Source organism: Neofelis nebulosa, chromosome 5 (assembly GCF_028018385.1).
Source record: "Neofelis nebulosa isolate mNeoNeb1 chromosome 5, mNeoNeb1.pri, whole genome shotgun sequence".
NCBI classification, from domain to species: Eukaryota; Metazoa; Chordata; class Mammalia; order Carnivora; family Felidae; genus Neofelis; species Neofelis nebulosa.
The window spans coordinates 101,388,252-101,412,216 of record NC_080786.1 but is presented as its reverse complement, the minus strand read 5'-3'; the positions used below and the strand labels follow the sequence as shown (position 1 = coordinate 101,412,216).

Below are 23,965 nucleotides of genomic sequence, written 5' to 3'. Positions count from 1 at the left end.
TGAGCTGTCAGCACAGACACCAACACGGACTCAAACTCAGGAACCGAGAGATCATGACCTGAGCTGAAGTCTTAACCGACTGGGCCACCCAGGCACCTCAACCTCTTTTGCATTTTTACTTGGCAGAAGCCTTCCTCTCTCTGAGCCCAGAACTTTCTCTTTGACAGCATCATATCCTACATGCTCCCTCTCTTATCACTGTGTCCTTCAAAAAAATGCCACTGGCACATCACATCTCCCTGCCATGCAGAGCCCCACAGAGGTGGCTCATCTTTTTTTCTGGATTGCTTACGGATTTTGTTCTTTGTTCACCTGGAGTACAGAGGACTCTGCAGGCTAAGCAGGCATACCAGATCATTCTGTTTGGGGAGTATGTATGGGGAAATGGCAGGAGTGGGGTGGAGAGGTTGGGGGAAAATTGGGAGCCTCTACACCTCTGTAATGTTTTTGTCTCATCACGCTTGTAGCATGGAAAGCCACCAGAACTATCTAGATACACTATGTTAGCATGACATCCCATCTTCACCGAAAAGCATTTATGAGTTGACATTTTAATGCTCTGTGTTTACTTTTATGAAATACACAATATTTGTCCAGGCTCCTGAATGATTATTGTTCCCACAGTTTGAGACATTGGGGGGAAGAGGGAATAGAGAGCAGAGTCATCCACTGGATCTGCTGAATCCAGCTTTAACGATGCTGTGACCTGAGACGTGAGATAGATTTGGATCAACATTTTTCAGATTGTCCGCAGATCCTTTTGAAGAGTTGGATTCCTCCCCCACCACATATACACACTCTTTGTAAATGGAATGTGCGGTTAGCATGTTTACTTATGTTTCTGTCCTTACATGTTCTGACTCACCTGCGCTTTGCAAAGAATAAATCACGAAAAATGTTTCCTTTGAAAATTTCCCTTTCTACATATACCCCCTCCTCCCTTTCCTGCCCCTCCTCTATCACAGCAAGTTCAGAACCAGGAGAGATTACTCTAGGGTTTTAAGAACATCAATCAGTTTCACAGTTGGAGGCAAAACACTTTCTTTGGGGAGCACTTCTTAACATAAAGCAGAATACTTTGTTAGCCTCTGGCTGTGTTGAAAGGAGGGAGAACCAGAATTCACTTTTCTATTCCTGTTCAGTTGTATTTTTCCTCCTTTATTTATTTTTCTCCTTTCTTCCACTTTGGCTATTGAGCTGTGAAGCTCCATGATGGTAAGGAGAAAAGTCACTTCCAACCTTGCCCAAAGACATTGGGGCACCAGTCAGAGCTGAAGTGCTGACTATCCTTCCTCTCCTGGGCCAAAGCATGCTAAATCTTTTCAGAGACCCACAAGGGGGAAATAATCCTATAAGTAAAAGCTGCTTTTTAATTTCTGGGAAATTTGTCTGTATCTATCTGCTGATCTCCATACCTATTTATCTCAGACATATCAGCATTGGCAAAATCATGGGCGAAGGGAAAACGTGAGTAGACATATGTGTGGGAGACCAGTCCAGATAACTTGAAGAACTGCTCAAATAATGAGATGATTTCTTCGAGTGAGATAAATGTTGGCATGATTATCATTCAGCCATGATATTTGTGCAGGCTAATAATGACAACATTTTTACATCCTTAATGTAGCCTGGAGGTCAAAATAGAAGGTTATCCCTTGCCTGGATTGTTTTGTTTTAATAAATCACGATAGGGCTTAGTAACCCTTATCTGTGTCTGCTTTACAGTGTTAATATTTGTCTTAGAATTTGAGAAATGAGGCTGTACACACTTCTTAAGACTTCAGAAGAGTTCTAGTTATTATCTGTCCCTGGTGCATTTGGAGGGCAGAGCCAGGAAAGCCTGTTCTAACACTTTTGGTGCCCCAGCAGCAGGAGCTTCCTATCTTAAATTTGTACCTGTCTAAAAATATCCTGCCTGGCCAGGTGAATTATTATGGGAGTCACCTTACTTCCTAGTATTCGTCCTTGCATGTGGGTTTTACTTGGATTTTAACAGGAACTCTCTCTCTTTCTTTTAACGTTTTATTTATTTTTAAGAGAGAGAGAGAAAGAGACAGAATGCGAGCAGGGGAGGGGCAGAGAGAGAGGGAGACACAGAATCCGAAGCAGGCTCCAGGCTCCGAGCTGTCAGCACGGAGCCTGACACCAGGCTCGAACTCACGGACTGTGAGATCATGACCTGAGCCGAAGTCGGACGCTCAACCGACTGAGCCAACCAGGCGCCCCATAAGAACTCTTATATGTATATAAATGTCTGTATATATAAATATATATATATATATATATATTTATTTATTTGTTTATTTATTTAGAAAGAGTTAACATGAGCAGGGGAAGGGCAGAGAGAGAGGGAGAGAGAGAATCCCAAGCAGACATTGCATTGCCAACACAGAGTCCCATGCGGGGCTCAAACTCTTTGAACTCTGAGATCATGACCTGAGCCAAAATCAAGAATGGATGCTTAACGGACTGAGCCACCCAGGCGCCCCTTAACAAAGACTCTTATTTACAACCCATGTGCCTTCTGTGACCTGTGAGCTTCTGTGGCAAACAGATTCTACCCTAGAATGCTGCTTCCATGTCTGTTCCTGAGCTGATTCACTCAGGCTGTTTGCCACATGTGGTAGTGTGTGAGAATGCAATTTGAAGAAGCCAAAGAGTGTAATTCCTCAAATTGGGTGGAAATGCAGTACTGGCCCCAGCAGTGGTTGTGCGTGGGGACCTCCAGGAGCGAAGTTAACTGGAGCAAAGTGGGACAGGCAGTGCTATGTCGAGTTGGAGGGGACTGGGAGAGAGCAGTCAGAGTGGGAAGAAAAATAGAAAAGGAAACCTTTCCTTCTACTTCCTGCGGAAGCTTCAGTGAAATCTCCTTTGACTTTGCGTTCACAGGATTGGATTTGTAGGTTTGGGGGAAGAAGGGCCTTGGGAGTCAGGTTGCAGCAAAGGCTGAGAGCAGCCTCGGGGCAGAAGAGTGAAACCACAGGCTGCCTTAGGGAGCTCAGATGTAACCTGGGTCTACCAGTGCCAAGATAGTTGTCTGTCTGTCTATCGATCTAGATCAAGAGTACACAGAAATATAAAAACTGAACTAGAATAGCATTTTTCTGCTATTTACATGGATTTTAAATATAAGGACCTTAGAGCAGTGAATTTTAACCTATTAACCCATCAACCCATGATTTATTTGTACTGAAAGAACCAGTTCTATTTCTGATTTGATTCATGGAATGGGTCTCAAGCACTAGGCAATCTATGTCACTCAGCCAGACCCACTTCCGCTTTTGTGACGTTTCTCTAATTATTTGCTACATCCCTCCCTTCATTTCATTGATAACACTCTGCCCCTTCCCCCGCCTAAACGTTTTTCCTCCTTCATCAACACAACACGGTCACCGGGGTAGTTTTCGAGAGCAATGACAAAGATTCCATTAGAGCCACAAGCACTTCACAGGCTTAAATTTCAAAAGTCTGTGTGTAAATCAATTGTTTCATAGTGTGCTTGCATTTTTGCCTTTGAAACTGTATTATAAATTGTGTAGCAGACTTCATAAATCTGTGGCCTAAAAACTCTTTAAAACGTGCTCTCTTCATGTGGTGAGATGAATCCTTTTTCTTCTCCTGAGCCTGCCATATATTTAGCTAGGTTAACTGAAATAGGCCTTTGGTAATGTAACTCAAGTCAGGGAAAGAGACACTATTTAATAAAAGAACTTGGGTGAGTACACAGTCAAGGCCCATCTTAGCAGTGGGGCCAAGGTGGCACTCCACCCTGAAGTTAGACGACACCACAGCGAGACCTTTGCTTGGTACTTTACACTGCCCCTCACTTACAACCTGGGTGAAGGCTGAATGTAAGGGCAGGTAGGATATTACAAAGGGCAAGGAAGCAAAGTGGTTAAGCAAATAATGGGCCATGCGGTTGGAGGAGAAAAGAGAGAAGACCAGAGAAGGAGAGGTTTTCCTGATAACTGGATGTGGTAGTCACATGGGATGCCCTAACTGGAGAAATTACACCCTGAGCACATTAGCTCAGGAACAGACATGGAAGGATGAACAGAAAAGAGAGAAAACATGGATAATAGAATAGAAGGAACTTTTAGCAGTAGCTGGGATTATGTAACTTAAAATTCATTTCTGGGAACCTTTCTGTGTAGTGCACTGTGTAAAACCCCTGAACTAGCTCTTACAAGAAATTTATAGAAAATACTTTTGTTATTCTCTGATACACCTGATGTCAGTTTTGACTGTGATCCCATGCAGACATTTACTGGGTGAGAGCCCAAGATATGTCAGTTAAAAAGGCAGAGGGGCACCTGGGTGGTTCAGTGGGTTAAGCATCCAGACTCTTGATTTCTGCTTAGGTCTTGATTTCACGGTTTGTGAGTTCAAGACCCGCATCCAGCTCTGGGCTGACTTTGCAGGGTGTACTTGGGATTCTCTCTCTCTCTTTCTCTCTCTCTCTGGCCCTTCCCTCTCTCTCTCACTCACTCAAAAAATAAACTTAAAAAAAAATTTTTTTAAGGAAGAAGTTGATTGTACCATTGAAAATTTACCTTTTGCCAATTCCAAGGAAACAAATATGAACAATTTTATTATGCATTCGTCTTAAAAATAGAGCTTAGAATACATTACCGGCAGCATTTATTGAAATTCCTGATACCAGTACCATTTTTCCAATGATTTTAAGCCTCCAAGATGTGAATCCTGGTAGATACAATTTGAGGCAAATCAATCTACAACTTCTGTCAAAAGGAGAGGAGGCTCATGAAAACATACCTGAGGCCTTGAGGCTTCTCTGGAGCTAATGTTCCAAATGTCTTGAGTCCGCAAGCACTTTTGTGAGATGCAGGGAGAAGAGCAGGGGAAACAACACAGGAAGACTTTATTGCACTAAATCTGCATTTTAGGAAATTATTTTTTTCATTGGTCTAGAAATCTGCAGAATCGTATTACTCAATGTGGTTAGCAGTTTATGTTAATGGAACCCCAGCTGTGGGTGTGGTTACCCTGGAAGACTCTCACACAATGCCCCCAGGCTGTGTTCCTGAGCAAGGTGGGAATGACGTTACGAATTTATTAAAAAAAAAAAAAAAAAAAAGGCTGGAAAATCAACTTGGTGTAGACCTATCTACTAAGGATCACTAATCACCTTCATTTACAAAGGATAGCGTCTCTTCACTCCCCTGGAACCACCATTTTCTTTAATGTCCACATAGACAGATTCAGCCCTCCAACCCGCCTAACCTTGGAAAGTCATGATTTCCCCCAGAAGGGCAATGTGGGATGGTACTTATCTTCTACTATGGTCGATGGTCTGTCAGCTTTTTCTCTGAACTCAGCCTCCCAACCAAAGTCCCAGATTACCACTGGTGTATTAATTGTTACATTTTTGTGGCCCAAGTAGGGAGAGACACCTCTGTCCTTTATTCTTCAAGGCATGAGACAATCACGAAGGTCCTGTGTATCATGCTTTTACTCAAGAATTAGAAATAATGGATTGAAATTACAGTAAAGAAATCATTTAAGATCAACTGTTCATTTCAACATTCTTTAAATCCTTCTTCCAGCCCCACCACAGAGGTATGTTGCAGGAGGAGTTCTTTAGAAAGCAGAATCTTAGACAAAATTCAGTGTGCAGGATGGGAGTCCTCTTGGAAGGGCTGTGGAAGGAGAGGTAGAGAAGCGGTATTAGGCAGACAGGTTCAGCTGTGATGCATCTCAGTGAAGGCTTCAGAAGACTCCGTGGAGAACTCTGAGCCTGGAATGGCCCTTCTAAGTTACCTCAAGTTGGGGAAAAATGGACAGTCCTTTATACCACTGTTTCATTGGAGCTGAGTTGCTTCAGAAGGATACCACTGGGTGAGGTAATGCTCTTCAGTCTAGCCTGTTTTCAAAGACAACCGACAGCTGAGTGCTTTCTATCAGTAGTCCTCCTACCAGCTAGAATAAGTGTTTTCTTTTTTTTGTTTTTTAAAATTTTTTTTTTTAACGTTTATTTATTTTTGAGACAGAGAGAGACAGAGCATGAACGGGGGAGGGGCAGAGAGAGAGGGAGACACAGAATCGGAAGCAGGCTCCAGGCTCTGAGCCGTCAGCCCAGAGCCTGATGCGGGGCTCGAACTCACAGACCGTGAGATCGTGACCTGAGCTGAAGTCGGAGGCTTAACCGACTGAGCCACCCAGGTGCCCCTAGAATAAGTGTTTTCTAAAAGGGGATCTGAAGGGGCATTACAGTGTCGACTGCAGGAGGCTTTGACTGGCTATCTCTCTCCATGCACATGGCTACACCCTTGTGGCCAGATCCCACTTTCTGTGTACTTAGCCCCCTTTTCCATCATCCTCTCTTTTCTCTGAGTCCAGTCTAGGCTAAGTACTGTGTCTTACCTTTAATAATGAAAATTTCTATGAACATTGCTCTCCTTAACAGAATAACTTCCCTTTGGGACCACAGAGAACAACCAGAAGCTTTGAAATCACAGGTTTTCCTTAATGAATCTATATGTTCCATATTAAATTCTTAGGTGGGGTGACCAAGATCAAATTCACTGCTTCTTTCATTTGTCTGTACTGAATTTTAAGTGCAAATGATAGTTTGAGGCTGGTAAAGTTATTCTTCCCCTTTCCAGAGCAAATGTGAATAACTTTTGTGTATGTGTATTTCTTTAAACAAAACAAAACAAAACAAAAACAAGATTAAATTTATTTTCAAGATTTAATGGTTACAAAATGCATATAGTATTGTCTTTTTTTTAATTTTTTTTTAAATGTTTTATTTATTTTTGAGATAGAAAGAGACAGAGCATGAACAGGGGAGGGGCAGAGAGAAAGGGAGACACAGAATCGGAAGCAGGCTCCAGGCTCTGAGCTGTCAGCACAGAGCCTGACGCGGGGCTCGAACTCACAGACTGTGAGATCATGACCTGAGCTGAAGTCGGACACTTAACTGACTGAGCCACCCAGGCGCCCCTAGTATTATACCTTTAATACACTCCCTCCATTAATATTAAACAGTATTTAAACAGCTTATCTTTTTGCCTTGTCTGTATCTATGAGATACACTCCTGAATACAGGTAAGATTTACACTGCTCCTTCCTAAATAAAAATTAAAATTTGCACCTAGAAAACAAACAAAAAGAAAAAAATCAAAGCATAAAACTTTAGTGAAATGAAAGCTTTTCTTGTTGAGTATTCAACAATAATATCTGGGGCCGTGAAATTACATTTTATTGGCCTAAATTACATTACAATCCATTGACATCACGTAATGATAATCCAATTCCATTTCTTAAATAAATACCACAAACAATACTCATGTTCAGATGTCCCTACACAATTTTAAATAAATTCAAGAATTTGTTTACATTCTGATTTGATATATCGGTCAATAAAATCTTTGGACAAATATGTAACTTCCAGGATGTCGCTGTAGATATAGATAGGAAAAAAACACCTTATAAAGTAATTTATCTTGAACAGTGAGTTAAGCTTCTCCTGATATATTTAGGTTATATCAGTCTACTATGGCTTTCTTCTACTTAGCAATGACTTGATAAAACAACGTTAAAAAACAAACACACTCTAACAACATTTTTGCACAATTTAGCTCCATTTAACAAAAAAACTGGCTCCATCTTTATTTTTTTTTTTTTTTTTTTTTTTTTTTTTTAAATTTTTTTTTTCAATGTTTTTTATTTATTTTTTGGGACAGAGAGAGACAGAGCATGAACGGGGGAGGGGCAGAGAGAGAGGGAGACACAGAATGGGAAACAGGCTCCAGGCTCCGAGCCATCAGCCCAGAGCCTGACGCGGGGCTCGAACTCACGGACCGCGAGATCGTGACCTGGCTGAAGTCGGACGCTTAACCGACTGCGCCACCCAGGCGCCCCTCCATCTTTAAATATAAAGCCTAATCCTGATTCATAAAGTCTCAGTTGTGTGTGTATTTCAGTTTATTTTTTCCCTTCCCATTACACACAGATAAGAGTGAGTGAAATAAATTTGCATTCAATACTAGTAAAGCAGTATGGTTTTATATACACACATATGTGTGTGTTATTTGTTATTTGTTATAAGTGTGTGCGTGTTCATATATATATATATATATACACAAAAATAGTATCTTATTTTAAAAAATGGTTAGAGGTCATCAATGGCTAATATAATTCTGACAATGAAATTTCATTTAATCAAGTTTTGGATTTTTTCTACATACAGAGAGATACTCAAAACATTTGTGACCTAGTAGATTAGAGATATAATATCTTGATTCAGGGGTGATTTTGGAGACATTGCAAACATGTATAAATATGGAACTTTATGAAGACTTTGAAAAATATAAATATAGCAACCATCTTTGAGGTTGTATTTTGTCCCAACCACTTTGTATATAACATCTCATCAAATCCTTGTAAAAGCTCTAAAGCTATTGTTGGTGTTGTTATATTTTACATATGAAGAATTTGAAGCTCAGAAGACAAAGTGATTTACCCAAAGTGATAGAGGTTAGAGATTTTAATCCAAAACTCCTTGGCCCCAAAGACCTTGGTTTTTTTACTCTTCAACCATGATGCAGCTACGGGGCCCATCTTTAAAAACTGACTAGTCCTGGGCTTTGGAATGGTCAGTTTGGCATTTTCAGCCATTATCATTTCATCTCTTAATTCAGTAAACATTTATTTGTGCCTATGGATGCTAGGAAATATGATAGAATCCAGTGTGGCTGAACCAGCTAATTTTGGGTATATGCTTAGGTAATTTTTTTTGGATGGGGGCAAGAACTTAACAGTGGAGTATTTGGTCGTGTCATTCAGTCCTTGTCATAAGCATGTTTCTGGGATGGTGTTAGATATGAGCCTATTTAGAAACATGAGATTAGTCCCGATAACACCTTAAAGTGTCTGTAATCTTTTCCTTTCTATGAAAACAAAATGAAATCATTTAAAGCTTGGGAGAAATTTTAAGTTGGCACAGAAAATTGAGGGAAAAATGTGTATTCATTAATTTCCTAATCTAATTGAAAGGACACCTGCAGGTTTTATTGATTAGGCATCTTAGCAATAACTCGGTTGCCTTAATTAGTTCTCTTATAATTGCATGGAGATTAATTTTCACTCTGAGTATCAAATCACAGAAATCAAATAAAAATATTTATTGAGTGTCTTCTGAGTGTAAGTCATCATGAAATGAGAATTGGAAAAATCTGTGAGTTCATCACATTTGTCCTCCATTTAAGAATAATGCTATTTGTCTTCTCCAATATTTCTTCCAGGACCTTATCTGATGTGATTTTGACTATCTTATCCTAAGTCACAAATTTTGACAGAGGACTTTATTTTTCCAGATGAGCAGTTGAGCAGTCGATTCTGTCTTTACACACTTGGAAAACCCTCTGGTTCTTACCAGGAAAACCCTCCATTCTATTGTAAGCACTAACATTAGCACATAGCAGAGTAAGTAGCTCCATTCCCTATTCTGTTAACAGCTCTCTGGTTTCCTTTTCCAGAATCTCCCCACATCACTCTCAGCCATGGTGCATAGTGAGTCTAGCAATAATCACAGGCTCCAGCAAAGGCCATGAAACCTAAGCAAAACTGGTTAAAACCTTGTTCATCTGGACTTGTTTAGGGATGGGAAGGTAACCGACTGGGTCAATGAGAACCCTTCCCCAGAATTTTCTGGTATTATCGAGGGGGAGAAACTCTCTTTCATCTTAGAAGATCTCAGTCTGCAACTGCCGGGTGCTACTCTGTGGATGAGGCCTATCTGTGAGTGAGGTCACTCCAGAGGAAGGTAGAGATAAGGAAGGAGAGAAGAAAATTAGACACTAGGTCTAGCTTTCATCATTTCAGCCTTTGACTGGAACTAGACCTACTCTTGAACTTTTCCAATACATGAGCCAATTAATTGCCCTTTTGAAATAGCGAATCAAATCGGATATCAGTACTTATAACTGATAGCCACATGATAAATACACATATCTACCTGGACAAATGCATCAGTGGGAAGGAAGAGACAGCACCACCCTTATTGTATACAGTCCTTCCTCTTCTCATCTACTTCTGTCCTTGTCATTTATAGCATTTCCCTCTAACATGCTTCCTTCCCTTTAGCATCTTTACTAAGGTGCCAGTGGGGAATTTAGTTTGGCAAAGTCTCTCTTGGCAATCTGCCCTATACCTGAGCTACCACTGCTTGAAGAAGTTTGGGATCTGCCCAGACTACCTGAAATGGGAGTGATGCAGGAATTGCATTTGTATGAGATCATTCTATCTTAGGACTTTCTTCTGTAGTCTTCAGAGCTGTCACATTACTTTGTTCCTGTAGTTCACTGAATCTTGACAGCTGTCAGGCAAGACTTGATACAGTGACAATACAATCAATTAAGAGGCTGAGAAGAAGATGCTGGCTTCTTCCTAGCACATGAGTTCACCTGTCTCCACCAAGCACTAATTAACTATTCTGTTTGGAGAGTGCTTCACAATGTGGCAGATTACAAGGGTCTTCAGACAAGCTTTTGATGAGGAGTTTTGTCTGGCTTGTCCAATTGTGCCAGTGAATCTCTTAGAGTTCAACTTTTCTCATATTGCTTAATATCACTCAGAGCCGATGCAGTCATGTGCTGTAGTTACAGACTCATCTGGAATGGTGACCCTTTTTTTTAGGGCTCTTACTCTAATCTACAGTTATGTGTTGTATGTTTCTTGATGAAGGTTTACCTACCTTCTATGCCATTAGCTACATGAAACTAACATCTTGTGGTGCCTGGGTGGCTCAGTTAGTTAAGCATCTGACTTCAGCTCAGGTCATGATCTCATGGTCCGTGACTTCGAGCCCCACATTGGGCTGTGTGCTGACAGCTCAGAGCCTGGAGCCTGCTTCAGATTCTCTCTCTCTCTCTCTCTCTCTCTCTCAAAAATAAATAAACATTAAAAAAAAAGAAACTAACTCGTCTTTGAATCTGCAACACCTAGCACTGTGCCACACATATGAAGGTATTCTGTGAACCCTTGTTTACAGAAAGGATGAATAAACAACTAAAAGAATGAAAAGAGTATAAAATCACATTTAAGGAGATGAACTGAGAACATCCATTTGATAAAAGATGGGGAGGACAGGAAGCAGAACACATACGCAGTGAGATAAAGAAATCCCTTTCATTGAGAAAGAGTACACATTCTACCCACGGGACCCCTTGTGTCTACCTCACACTAAACCTGCGGTAGAGGCTACAATCCCCATGCTGCTCTGAGAATAGGGAATAGGGAAATCTTTGTGAAGGCCTTGCTGGAAAGGGGGTGAGATGAGACAAAAGGAGAGAAGTTCACGGATGCATCGGTCTTGTTGCTAGAAAGTACTTGAGAAGACCACCTTGTACAGCCTCCCACCTTTTGCAGGAATTTTTGCATTTATAGATGTGTCATCCATAGGGGTTTGTTGACTTTTATGAAGTTCAAAGTCATGGTTATCTACAGGAAATGGCTTCAGTCTGTTTCAGAAGCAAACCAATTTAGACTCTTTTCAGAGTACAGTTGGGCAGTTCCCTGTTAGCCGAAAGATGGAAACTCGAACTTTTTGAAACTTCTTTGAAAATGATGGATATGAGTGGAATGAATCACCATGTCTGTCCACAGGGGGAGTTTCCCACAGCTGTGATGCAGTACTAAGAGACGGTGTGGGGGGTGAGTGTGGAAAAAGGTGTAGAGATGTTAAGAGCCACATAGGGTGGTTCCAATTCTTTCCTGTACCAGCAACAACAACAACACTATGAAGAAGAGAAACCCTAACTTTCCTTGCCTCTGTGAAGGAAGTTAAATTGCATGTGTAATGCAGAGCGTGGCTGAGTGTGATCATTTCAACACCATAGTGATGGAAAGCTCTCTGGAGGAGATCCTGCTGGCCGTGTTGGAGTTTCACAAGATGGCTGTGAAAATGCCCAGTGCTGCCCAGACACCTTTACTCCATCACACCGTGAAAGGACACATGTAGCAGGAGGGAGACATATGCTTCTCCACCTAACTGAATCCTAAATAGAACATTTCCCGAAGGAGGCAGAGCAGTGTGAAGACTGGATGACAGCACCACAACATTACAAATATGGGGAGGAACTGAAACCCTTTCTGATCAGGATTGTTGAAAATCCACGGAGAATCTGGGGGACCCACCCTCCCGTTTAACCCCTGGGCAAGGCAGAGCCCACAAGCAGTCTTCTGAAGGATGCAGGGGTCAGAATGGTTCAGATGGTCTGTGATGGGGACACGGGCGTGAGCAGTGAGGGGGCCTGGATCAGGTCCTCGTGCTTCTTCACCACGGAAGCTGCAGGTCACACACAGGAAGCTGCTGTTGAGTGAGCCCTCATGCCAGGTGAAGAGAAATGGAGAAGACCAACCGGTGATCCGTCCTTGAGGACGATGTGGGATGTGGCACAGCCAAGCTCCAACTAATGAGGAACAGCTTCACCAAAGTGGCCACATTTAAGTCCATTATCCACATTCAAAATGGGCTTGGGGCACAGGAGTAGGAGGCAGAGGCGGGTAAGGGTACAGGCCAGGCCTATTGATGTGGGTATGGGTGAGGCCCGAAGGGTGGAGATAATGTCTCCTTCCCCTGCCTGGGATGCACAGGCAATTAAAAAAATGGTTTTTATCTTAGACCGCTAATTCTTAAGTTTCAGTGTGCCTAAGAATTACTTAGGGGATGAACAAAATGCAGATTCCTAAATTCTACCACCAGAGAATATAAGAAACTCTTTCCAGGAGAGACTGGAAATGCAAAGCTTGAGATTTTTTTTATTTGCATGAAAGTTGTCATTAAGGGAAGGAAAAAAATATACACTGGAGTTTTCAAAACCTTTTTCCTTTCTATTATGACAGTTTTTGCATGCTTGTACTTTTACACATTTTTATTGGATCTTGGAGTAAGCCTGTCCCTCACATAAGCAGGGAAAAGTTGTCATTGGATGACATCATTGTCAATCATCTGGATCAAGTGCAGGAAGCTGGTGGCCTCAGCAAGGACAGGTTGTTACTAAGTTGTGGGCTTTATTGAAAAAAAAAAAAAAAAAAACCAAAAAACAAAACACAACATAAAAAAACTTTCTGAGGGATGTAACTGTTTGAGTTCTAAAGCTTTCAAGCCACAGCTTTATAAAGAGAAACTGAATTACTTGGGGTATGGCAAGAACCAGAGTCTTTGGCCAAGAATTCCCCCAAATAGCAGGTTTGGACTAGGGAGCGGGAATCTGCATTTGTACACATCATTTATTATTTGATCCTTGTGCACACTTTCAGAAACACTCCAGAAAAATGTCATTATGCGAAATGGTTCTTCAATTTTCAGTTACCTCTTTTTTTTTTACTTAGTAAGTACTGTAGTAATTTTCAAACTACTCCTGAGTCTTATGAATCCACAGAGGTGTCTCTTGAATCACCTACCAGAACCCAGCAAAGAATCTAAAGAATCTAAAGGTTCTTTGTACCTTGATCCCACATCAGAGCATCTGAGCTTTTATGTATATAGTCATTTATAAAGGGGTAGCACATAAGAGTTCATCCGAAAAAAGAGTGCCACTGTTAACAGGAAAACAAAACACCACTGTGAGCAATAACAACTTGAAAGTCTCTGGACCAAATAGGTTCATTGTAAAGCTCTCTGTGTCAGTCTCCACCTGCCCTTCTGCCTTGTCTTTCCAGCTTCCTGGAACTTTCTGTGGGCCTCCCCTGCAGACCTGCTGGTGCCATAGCCAATCCTGTCTGGGACAGGAAGCTTCTCAGCTGCCTCAGCACCACCCTCTGGTATGCCTTAGATTCCATGGTGCTGCCTGCAATGGTGCCTGGGCCCTGCTGTCACTAGCAGGTTGCTATGGCCCCCACTGACAGGCTTGAGTGGGTGCCCAGTTTCCTGGGGAGAGGCAGTAAGGCTTAAGAAAGAGGAAAGGCTTTGAAGTCAGACAGACTTAAGAGTCTAGCCCTGACTCTGCCATTTCTTAATTCTTTGATCTTAAGCAAACTGTCTCATGTCTCAAGGTCTGCTTTTCAAGTGTAAGCATAAGAGCATTCGCCTTTCAGGGTTGTTACGAGATTCAATTAAATATGTAAAGAGCCTAGCACAGTGCCTGGTATTAGAAGATGCTCAGTGAGCTTCCTTTGAGTTGCAGCTTAAGGCTTGTGCTGCCAACGTGTCCTTGGTGCTTGATGTAACTTCACTAGACATTCCAGACTTCCCAAGAGTTTCATATTTAGTTTCAGTTGGAATTTGAAGTTATTTGGAGGTGAAACATATTTAATATGATGGCATTTACTAAAGTATAAAATATTTGACAAATGTCTCATCATAAAAGATCAGGAGGAAAAAAATTCACCAAGAGCCAGGAAGGTTTGAGCAATATAATGGAGAAGTTTGGGGGAATCAGACATCAAGTAGGAGCGTCTTGTCTTTCCTGGGTTTGTAAAAACCTTCGCCGAAATTAGTATCAATTTTTACCCTAGATATAAAACATGTAGTGCCAATAATAATACATCATTTCAGTTTGAATTCACTGTATTAACTCCTTATAAGGAATTCTGTAGTAGTATTAGACTTGCAGATTCAAATTGCAAGGCGACCTACTTAACTGCTATTATTAGCTTCTGAATTCTCTTGACTGCTTAGATGGCTAGGCGTTAGGTTAACCTTTTCACACACAGATTTCATTTAAACACCAACAACTCTGTGTCTTAGGTACTAATGCCATTCTCCTTTTGCAGAGGCGGACACCGAGGTCCACAGGTAAAGAGCTTGGCAGGGTAGCAAAGCTAGTGAGTGGCAGAGGTGACGCTCAAACCCTGGTTGTTGGACTCCAGACCCACAGTGAACATTCGTGGACCCGTAGCCATTCAGTTCCTTTCAGTCAAGGCTTAATCAGGAAATGAAAAGCAGAGCTCTTCCTAATCCAGCAATGCCCCCCACCCCCCCCATCTCTTTTTTCTCCGGTTCATCCATTTTCTTAATTAGCGACAATTCAACTGTCAATGATCAGGCATTTGAGAAATCAAAGAAAGGCAAAATTATCATTAATTGATTTTGAAGCGGGGGGGGGGGGGGGGGGGGGCAGGGTGAGGGGGACGAGTGCTTACATTTCGGAGACTGAGATCATTTCCCTCAACGTAAACATAGTACCCGTCAGTACTCAATGCTTGCACCAAGTGCATGACACGTATTGTTGCCTGGAACACACAGGTCATCCCATGAGATGTCGTCACCCCCATGGAGCCGACGCATAGACATTTTGAATTACTTTCATATGGTCACTTGGTCAGCAAGCGGTGGAGCCAGGAATCCAGCCCTGATAAATCTGATTCTGAAGTTTGTGCTCTTAACGTCTATACCACGTTGTCTTCAGTTTTTGGAAGGAATTTTCATTTCTCATTCACTTTTATCTTCATTAGATACTAAGTATCTTGAAACCTCACTTTTTCTTTCTATTTCCTTTCACTTTCCTACAGAGTGCATTTCAAAGTGGTCTACACGGCAGGGGCTCTGAGTGACTCCTAAGAGACAAAGGGGGGAAGGGAGGCGCATTTATGACCTGAAAAAATGCCAGTAGCCACATTTGTTTTGTCCTGCTGATTCTTGTGGACAAACCCTCACCTATGGAGGAATCTCATAAATCTTTAAAGATGTGTGATTAGATCTTCACTGGGTGTGTAGTTTATCAGTCCACTTTTGTACCTTCCTGGTAAGTGTGCATTGATTTACATGACTATCCCTGAGGGCAATGAATTACTGAGAAACACAGATGAAGTGGAGTTTCTCTGAGTGGAAGTACACCAGGCTCTGATCCACAGGATCTTGTTTACCCTTCTTTCTAAACATTCATCAGCTGAATGGCAGTGCATTTTCTTTCTGCTATACAGATGTTAATGTCTTGTCTCTGCATTCTTTGAATTTTTATTATCCTTGTAAAAAAACACAAGACAACAAGGCCAACTGCACAACCCAATTTCCTTCTAAGCTTTCTTTCTGAAAACTCACCTCTTCTTGAGCTCCTATTTACAGTTATTGGTTGCAGTTCATTCAGTTATTCATTTTTTTTAAGTCCACAAATACCTATAGAGTCCTGGGCACTGGGGTAGACCCGAGCTAAAAACACAGATATGGTTTTCACCTTCATAAAACTTACAGCTCGGGGTGCGTGGGTGGCTCAGTCAGTTAAGTACCAATGCTTGGTTGCAGCTCAGATCAGGATCTCATGGTTCGTGAGTTTGAGACCCGCGTTGGGCTCTGCGCTGGTGGCACAGAGCCTGCTTGAGATTCTCTCCCCCTCTGCCTCTCCCCCACTCATGCTTGTGCGCAGTCTCTCTCTCAAAATAAATAAATAAACTAAAAGAAAGAAAGAAAGAAAGAAAGAAAGAAAGAAAGAAAGAAAGAAAGAGAAAAAAAGAAAGAAAGAAAAACAAACACGGGCATTTTATAGTGTGAATTTCATTTATAGAATGAAATTTCAACTGAGTAAATTTAAACATCAAATTGGGTTTATTAAGCAATTCATGAATTGGGCAGCATCCCAGCTAGCAAGCAGAGGGGAGCTCTGAAGAATTGTACAAAATGGAAGGTTTTTATAGGAAGGAGGATGGGGCAAGAGGTTATTAACAAAAGAAAAGGAAGGATTATTTCAGGCCAGGACGTCATCTTTTTGGGGAAGGGAGTAGGCAGGGTTTTTAATTATACTGATAACATCACTCATGCTGATAAGGAAATTTCAGATTTACTGTTAAAATGTCACATTCTCGGAATAGGTTGACACTGTAACTAAGTTTTGGCTTGCTGTTTTGGGGGCCAAATGGCTCCATTTTGGACTTTTTTTCTTTCTTAACAATTTATATTATTTTCATAGTGTTGATTAGTAAAATTTATTAAGCCTTTCCATACAATCTCTCTCATTTAACCCTCAAAACAGCTCAGGAGGTAGAGATTACTGTCAGTGTATAAATGAGGAAAATGAGGTTTTTGGGGTAAATAATTCACTCAACTGACAGAGCCAGCAAGTGGCAGGTTTGGGATTTTAACCCAGTTCTTCGGCAGAAGAGTCTATTTGTCCTTTCTTAATGCTATGGCAACATCACATTAGTTAGTGCTGCTTTGAACTGGTGCTCACATTTTTACCTGACTTTTAAAATCTTTTCATCTCATTTATCTCTATTGCGCATTCATAGACCCCTTATGCATAATTATTGACACAACACTGAGAAGTCCTAGCTAGCCCCTTTAGCCAGTTGGATTATTCTCTATTTTCCATTCCCCAAACTCCCTCACTATAGCTCGTCACAGCACCTTCCTTTGGCCCATCAAAGTCGAGGACTTCTTGGATGGCAGTTATGCTTATGATTATCTGTGGAAAAGACTGAAATGTATGCTGAAAATTGTTTATGTTTTTAATGTGGTCATATAACAAAATTCTTGGGTGAACTTAACAGTGTGATAAATATGGTGGTCTTCTTTCATTTCCATTTGACTTGTTTTTAAAATATTAGGCTTGTGCAACAGAAGAAGCCCTTATGCCATATGAGAGCAAGTTATATATGCTTTCTTGAGCCCTATGCAACAGAGAGGCAGAAGGAGGAAATAGATTGGCAGATGAGATCTAAACATTGTAAAGGTTCTCCTGAATCCTAATTTAACATGTCTAGAAGGTCCCCTTGTAGAGACTGTGTTAACATTAAAAAGATCTTTGCTAAAATAACAGTACAAATGTGTCTGAAAACTTATTAATGATTGTAACACACTTAGTAATACAAAAAAAAATGTTATATACAACATACATTATACAAGGGCCCCTGTATGTTCTTACAATGGGGTTTGGTAACACCTGGATTAGAATGAAAATACAGATTTCTGCTGCCTTAAATGCTTTTTGAAGTAACATGAGTAATAATTAAAAAAATTAATTTCTCTTGAAGTCAAACTAACATAAGCCTGATTCAGAATATCCTTTGGCTTTTTGTAGTTCATGTGGAATAAATGTTCTCTAATTGGGACTTGGCTTTTGAACCCGTTGATAATAAGCAACTGTTTCATAATACTGTAAATCTGTCACTCTAAATGATCTTGATTATCGTGAAAGTACACGGCATTTATTCAAAGCATATTTATTGTGCATCTACTATAGGCTGAAGTATGAGGTTTTGATTGCATATAGTTTGGCTGCTGCCCCCACCCTCACCTTTCTATTAATTGAAAGCTATCTTGACTCTTTCTGCAGGATTAATGCTTAGAATGTCAGCAAATTCAACCCATCACCCCTCTGAATACATGCATCCTCCTACCAGGGTAAGTGCAATGTTCTTTTGGGTATTTATTTTATAACTTGTAACCTTGGTGAGCTCTCTTATTAGTTCTAATACTTTTTTTTTTATCTGATTCCCTTAAGTTGCCTAAGTAGGCAACAATCATATCTTCTTCAGATTAAGATATATTTGGCTCCTTTTTTCCAAAATATGTATCTCTTAAATTCCATCATAGCATTAGGTAATAATATTGGTAATGGCCAACATTCTCTGCTTATTCTGTATTTTAATAGAAATACTTTAGAATTTCACGATTAAAAGTAATATTGACTGTTTACAATGAAAGTCCTTCATCAAGTTAGAGAATTATCCACCTGGTCCCAGGAAACTAAAGGTTTTAAGCAGTAGTGGGTGTTGAATTTTATCAAAAATGTTTTGGCATCAGCTGTGTAAGATATAACTTACAAAGATAACACTTAATCTTTGTTCTGAACCCACTAGCTGCGAATCTTGTGTGAAGGCCATTGTGATCATTGAGATGAAAGGAAATAAGGGCCTAGCCAGGCAGTTACCTGACCACCAGCTGCTGGAGAAGAATCTGAGTAGGAAACAAGTCCATTAATTCCATAGGCACGGAGGGTTATATACTTGGTATGTGGTGCTGAAGAAAAATATAAGAATGGTGTCTACTATATTGGAGATGCCAGTTTGAGCCACATGTATATGAGGAAAGTATTATAGAAGTACTGTAGTTTTGAATAAAAAGGAGGTCGGTGAGCCAAAAAAAAATGAAATCAAGCTGTAACAAGTCAGAAAAAGAAAAAAGAAAGGTGGTAACAAATGTGAAATCAACTTTTCTTAAACTGACCAAAGTAAATTGGAATGACCTTGAATAGAATTCAATAAACATTAGCTGTGGTTTATGAGAAAGGTATAGGTTGGAGAAAAAGGTCTGCAAAGGATTTGAACAACAGCAGTACCTCAACCATTGAGAGTTAATGCACTTGCCAAGGGCCAGAGCCACCGAAGTGAGCAGAAAGCTCAAGGATGCGTTCCTCAAGAGGGTGGAAACCTGAAAATTTTTGAGGATAAGAAGCCAACAAAGAAAAATTTTGAGCAAACCAGATATAAGGAATTACTGGCAGAGAAGAATCTGCAGAGGTGGGCTAGTGGGAGGTTTGGAAATGGAGAGAGGGAATAGGACCAGGAGGAAGCAGATGTAGGAGTTAATTTAGGAAAGAGGATGAGTGTGTAAAAGTACATAGGAATGTGCCCAAAATATGTACACAGATATTTTCTGGAAGAGAAAAAGAAAAAAAATGGCTTCAAGCTTCACAGTGACATAATAAATGGGGTTCTCTGCTCGGAAGATGGAACTAGACATAGGACAAAAGAAAAACTGGGCAAAACTACAATGTGGAATTTTCCATAGTGTTAATGAAGGGTAAAAAGAATTTTTGAGCATTAATTAGGAGCCACTGTCTGAATCTATTAAGGGCTAAGAGGCTAGAAGATGAAGTTTACTCAGTGTGTGACTTTCTCTAGCTGTTTTCTAGGGCAGGGGTGATCTAGGGTTGAGGGCTGGTGTGAGGAATAGGAAAGAGGTCCAAGGAGGCAAAGGGATCAGGAGTCATAGTTTCTCTAACATCAAAGGGCTGACCAAAACCTCAAGCCAGGGTAGAAATTCAACCATAATCTAGTAGATTATTATAGATGATATGTATTCAGCCTTTGTATGTACAAGTTAACAAGACAGAAATAGACATAATTACTTAAATCTTTAACTGCAGAGCCCCACTGTAGACACACATCAATAAGGTTGGCCCTTGAGCTACCTAATTTCAGCAGTAGAGCTTTTATTAACCATGGTTTATGTTTGAGTTGACTATGTCATGACATTGCCATATATATATATTTTATATATATAAATTTATATTATATATTATTATTTATATATTTATATATAAATAATAAATAATAAATATAAATAAATGTATATAATATATAAAAATAAATATATATATAAATATATATAAAATATATATCTTGTCCCTGCCCAGTAAAGTAAAAGGAAAATTGAGCTAGTAATCAATAAGTGTAGATTTTTACCCTTATCTTAGCCACACAGCTGTGTAATTAGGGTAGACCGTATTATTGTTTTGAATCTCAATTTCTCTATCTATTAAAGGGAGGGGATGGGGAGAGAGAGGGAAGATGGGGGAGAAAGAGGGAGAAAGGCAGGGTGAGAAGGAGGGAGATAGAAAGGGCGAGAGAGAGAGAGAGAGAGAGAGAGAGAGAGAGAGAGATTAAGGTAGATGTGTTTTAAAGGTGTCCTCTTCATAACCATAAACCAATGAGTATTTTCTGTGGACTTAGAATGCCTTTAACATTCTTTTTGAATGAGATCCTTTTCTTCCTCATTAACTCTTCATGAAAATTGTCCAGCTTGTCTCCATTTTCCTCTTTATTTAAAAATGTTCACCTCTGGGGCGCCTGGGTGGCTTGGTCGGTTAAGCGTCCGACTTCGGCTCAGGTCATGATCTCACGGTCCGTGAGTTCGAGCCCCGCGTAGGGCTCTGTGCTGACAGCTCAGAGCCTGGAGCCTGTTTCAGATTCTGTGTCTCCCTCTCTCTGTGGCCCTCCCCCATTCATGCTCTGTCTCTCTCTGTCCCAAAAATAAATAAACGTTAAAAAAAAAAAAAAATGTTCACCTCTTCCTCTCCTCCCCACCCTCCTTCAACAACATAGGCTAAGAAACATTAAGGTCATGATTTCTCTAATAAAATTATTTATGCAGTCTATTTCCTTTTTTTCTTCCTTTGTTTCCTCTTCTTATTAGGGTATCTTTTGACTATTTTTAAAAGATAAAGGTATCATTTTTATTACCATTATCATGATTACGGCATTGATGCTGCCACAATGCCTTCTATGAAAATTATTTTTACTTCCAATATCTCATGTAGCAAGGTTCCTGTTAGACTAGCAGAACTCTATGGAGACCTCAAAGTTAAGCTTTTATTTCAAGAGTCAGCCAATGAATGTTGCCATTCTTTAATTAACAGGAAAGAGGTGAATTGGTTCCAAGTTCTAATTAAAAACATGTAATGCTCTTGTACCAGAATGTTTATTAAGGAACAATGATTGCTTGTTGACTTTATTATAATACATCAGGTAAATATTTTTATTGTCAGTGTTGCTTAATAAATAAATTGATGACTACGGGTATTTTCCTCAGTGTTTCTAAATGGAAAGATTCTCAAAGCATGTATGAAGACACAGACACAGAATTTAGTCCACCTAAAAGTGATTAGCTCAAACCCAATCAAAACAAGATCAAGGACTTCAAAGTGTTCCTTTAATTTTGCTTTAATTAATTTATATCCTATGTCATATCCTCCCCCTTCTGCAAAGAAAAAAAAAAAGACCACTCCACTAAACTCAAAGCAGCCTAATAAAGGTAATAAAATACAGCATGACAAAATAAATCTAAATGTTCATATGCTATACTTCAATATGTTAACAATCATTATCCAAGTGACATGATAATCTTTAATTTTCTTACATATTGTCTATCTGTATTCCCTACATTTCTCAACAGTGAACACATATCAACAATATAAAAATAATACAAGTAATGCTAAAATAAAGGTACAGTAACTTAAAATGAAGTCAGGAGTGCCTTAGTCAGTTGAGCATCTGACTCTTGATTTTGGCTCGGGTCATGACCCCAGAGTTGTAAGATCAAGCCCCATGTTGGGCTCTGTGCTGAGCATGGAGCCTGCTTAAGATTCTCTCTTCTCTCTCTCTCTCTCTTTCTCTCTCTCTCTCTCTCTCTCTCTCTCTCTCTGCTCCTTTCCCCCACTCACACATACTCTCTCTAAAAATAATATATAAAATAAAATAAATAAAATAAAATAAAATAAAATAAAATATAATAAAACAAAATAAAATAATAAAAAAGCAAAATAAAGTCAAAAGTAAGATTAGTGCTTGGAATGCATGCTCTGACTTTAAATATGCTTGTTTGATGCCAGTCACGAATTTAACTGAGTTTTCTAGCATCTAATGCAAAAATGAAAACAGAACCAATTCCATAATCTAAAGGGTGTCTGAGTTTAAGAGCCATCTATTTCTCAAGAGAGGAGCACATAATCCTGTTGTTGATACTTAAGAAATATCTCATACCTGGATTATACTATGTAGTGTGAGAAATCATAACTCAAACAGTATTCTAGAAACCACAGTGATGAGTTTGATGGAATGGTCTGTGTAGGTCTCAATTCAGACTAATGACATTTTACCAAAGAATAATTTGATGTAAGGCAATTGCCTAGGAGGTCGGCATGATGCCCAAAATGTATTGGGCATATCTGATGACATGTTCATTCCATACTGAGATTTTTGAGCACCTAGAGAAATGGATATACTGAATATCCTCCGAGCAATTATACATAAATATTGTCTCATTCAAACTTTTATTTTTAATTTATTTTTTGAAACATTTTAATTTATTTATTGTTTACTTTATATCCAAGTTAGTTACAATATGATACAACAATGATTTAAGGAGTAGATTCCTTAATGCCCCTTATGCATTTAGACCATCCCCCCTCCCACAACCCCTCCCGCAACCCTCCTGTTTATTCTCTATATTTAAGAGTCTTTTATGGTTTGTCCCCCTCCCTGTTTTTATATTATTTTTGCTTCCCTTCCCTTATGTTCATCTGTTTTGTGTCTTAAAGTCTTCAAATGAGTGAAGTCATCTGAATTTGTCTTTCTCTGACTAATTTCACTTAGCATAATACCCTCCAAATGGCAAGTCGCAAATGGCAATATTTCATTCTTTTTGATTGCTGGGTAATACTTCATTGTATATATATACCACATCTTCTTTATCCATTCATCCATTGATGGACATTTGGGCTCTTTCCATACTTTGGCTATTGTCGATAGCTCTGCTATAAACATTGGGGTCTGTGTGCCCCTTTGAAACAGCACACCTATATCCCTTGGATAAATACCTAGTAGTGCAATTGCTGGGTCGAAGGGTAGTTCTATTCTTAATTTTTTGAGGAACCTCCATAGTGTTTTCCAGATGGCTGCACCAGTTTGCATTCCCATCAGGAGTGCAAAAGAGATCCACTTTCTCTGCATCCTCACCAACATCTGTTGTTGCCTGAGTTGTTAATGTTAGCCATTCTACAGATGTGAGTGGTATCCTGTTGCCATTTTGATTTGTATTTCCTTGATGATGAGTGATGTTGAGCATTAGTTCATGTGTCAGTTGGCCATCGGGATGTCTTCTTTGGAGAAGTATCTATTCATGTCTTTTGCTCATTTCTTCACTGGATTATTTGTTTTCCGTGTGTTGAGTTTGGTAAATTCTTTACAGATTTTGGATGTTAACCCTTTATCTGATACATCATTTGTAACTATCTTCTCCCATTCTGTCAGTTGCCTTTTAGTTTTGCTGATTGTTTCCTTTGCTGTGCAGAAGCTTTTTATCTTGATGAGGTCCCAATAGTTTATTTTTGCTTTTGTTTCCCTTGCCTCTGGAGACGTGTTGAGTAAGAAGTTGCTGCAGCCGAGGTCAAAGAGGTTTTTGCTTGCTTTCTCCTTGAGGTTTTAGATGGCTTCCTGTCTTACTTTTAGTTCTCTTATCCATTTTGAGTTTATTTTTGTGTATGGTGTAAGAAAGTGGTCC

The 23,965-nt window shown here is 39.8% G+C and overlaps 1 long non-coding RNA gene across 1 annotated transcript in view; it reads left to right on the top strand.

The window, feature by feature from the left end:
• The window catches only part of LOC131512579 (uncharacterized), a 189,812-nt gene that overhangs the window by 153,008 nt on the left and 12,839 nt on the right, over nt 1–23,965 (top strand). The window contains exon 2 of the long non-coding RNA XR_009262188.1: nt 18,237–18,304. This is a non-coding gene — a long non-coding RNA (uncharacterized LOC131512579). The remainder of the gene's footprint in view (nt 1–18,236; nt 18,305–23,965) is intronic.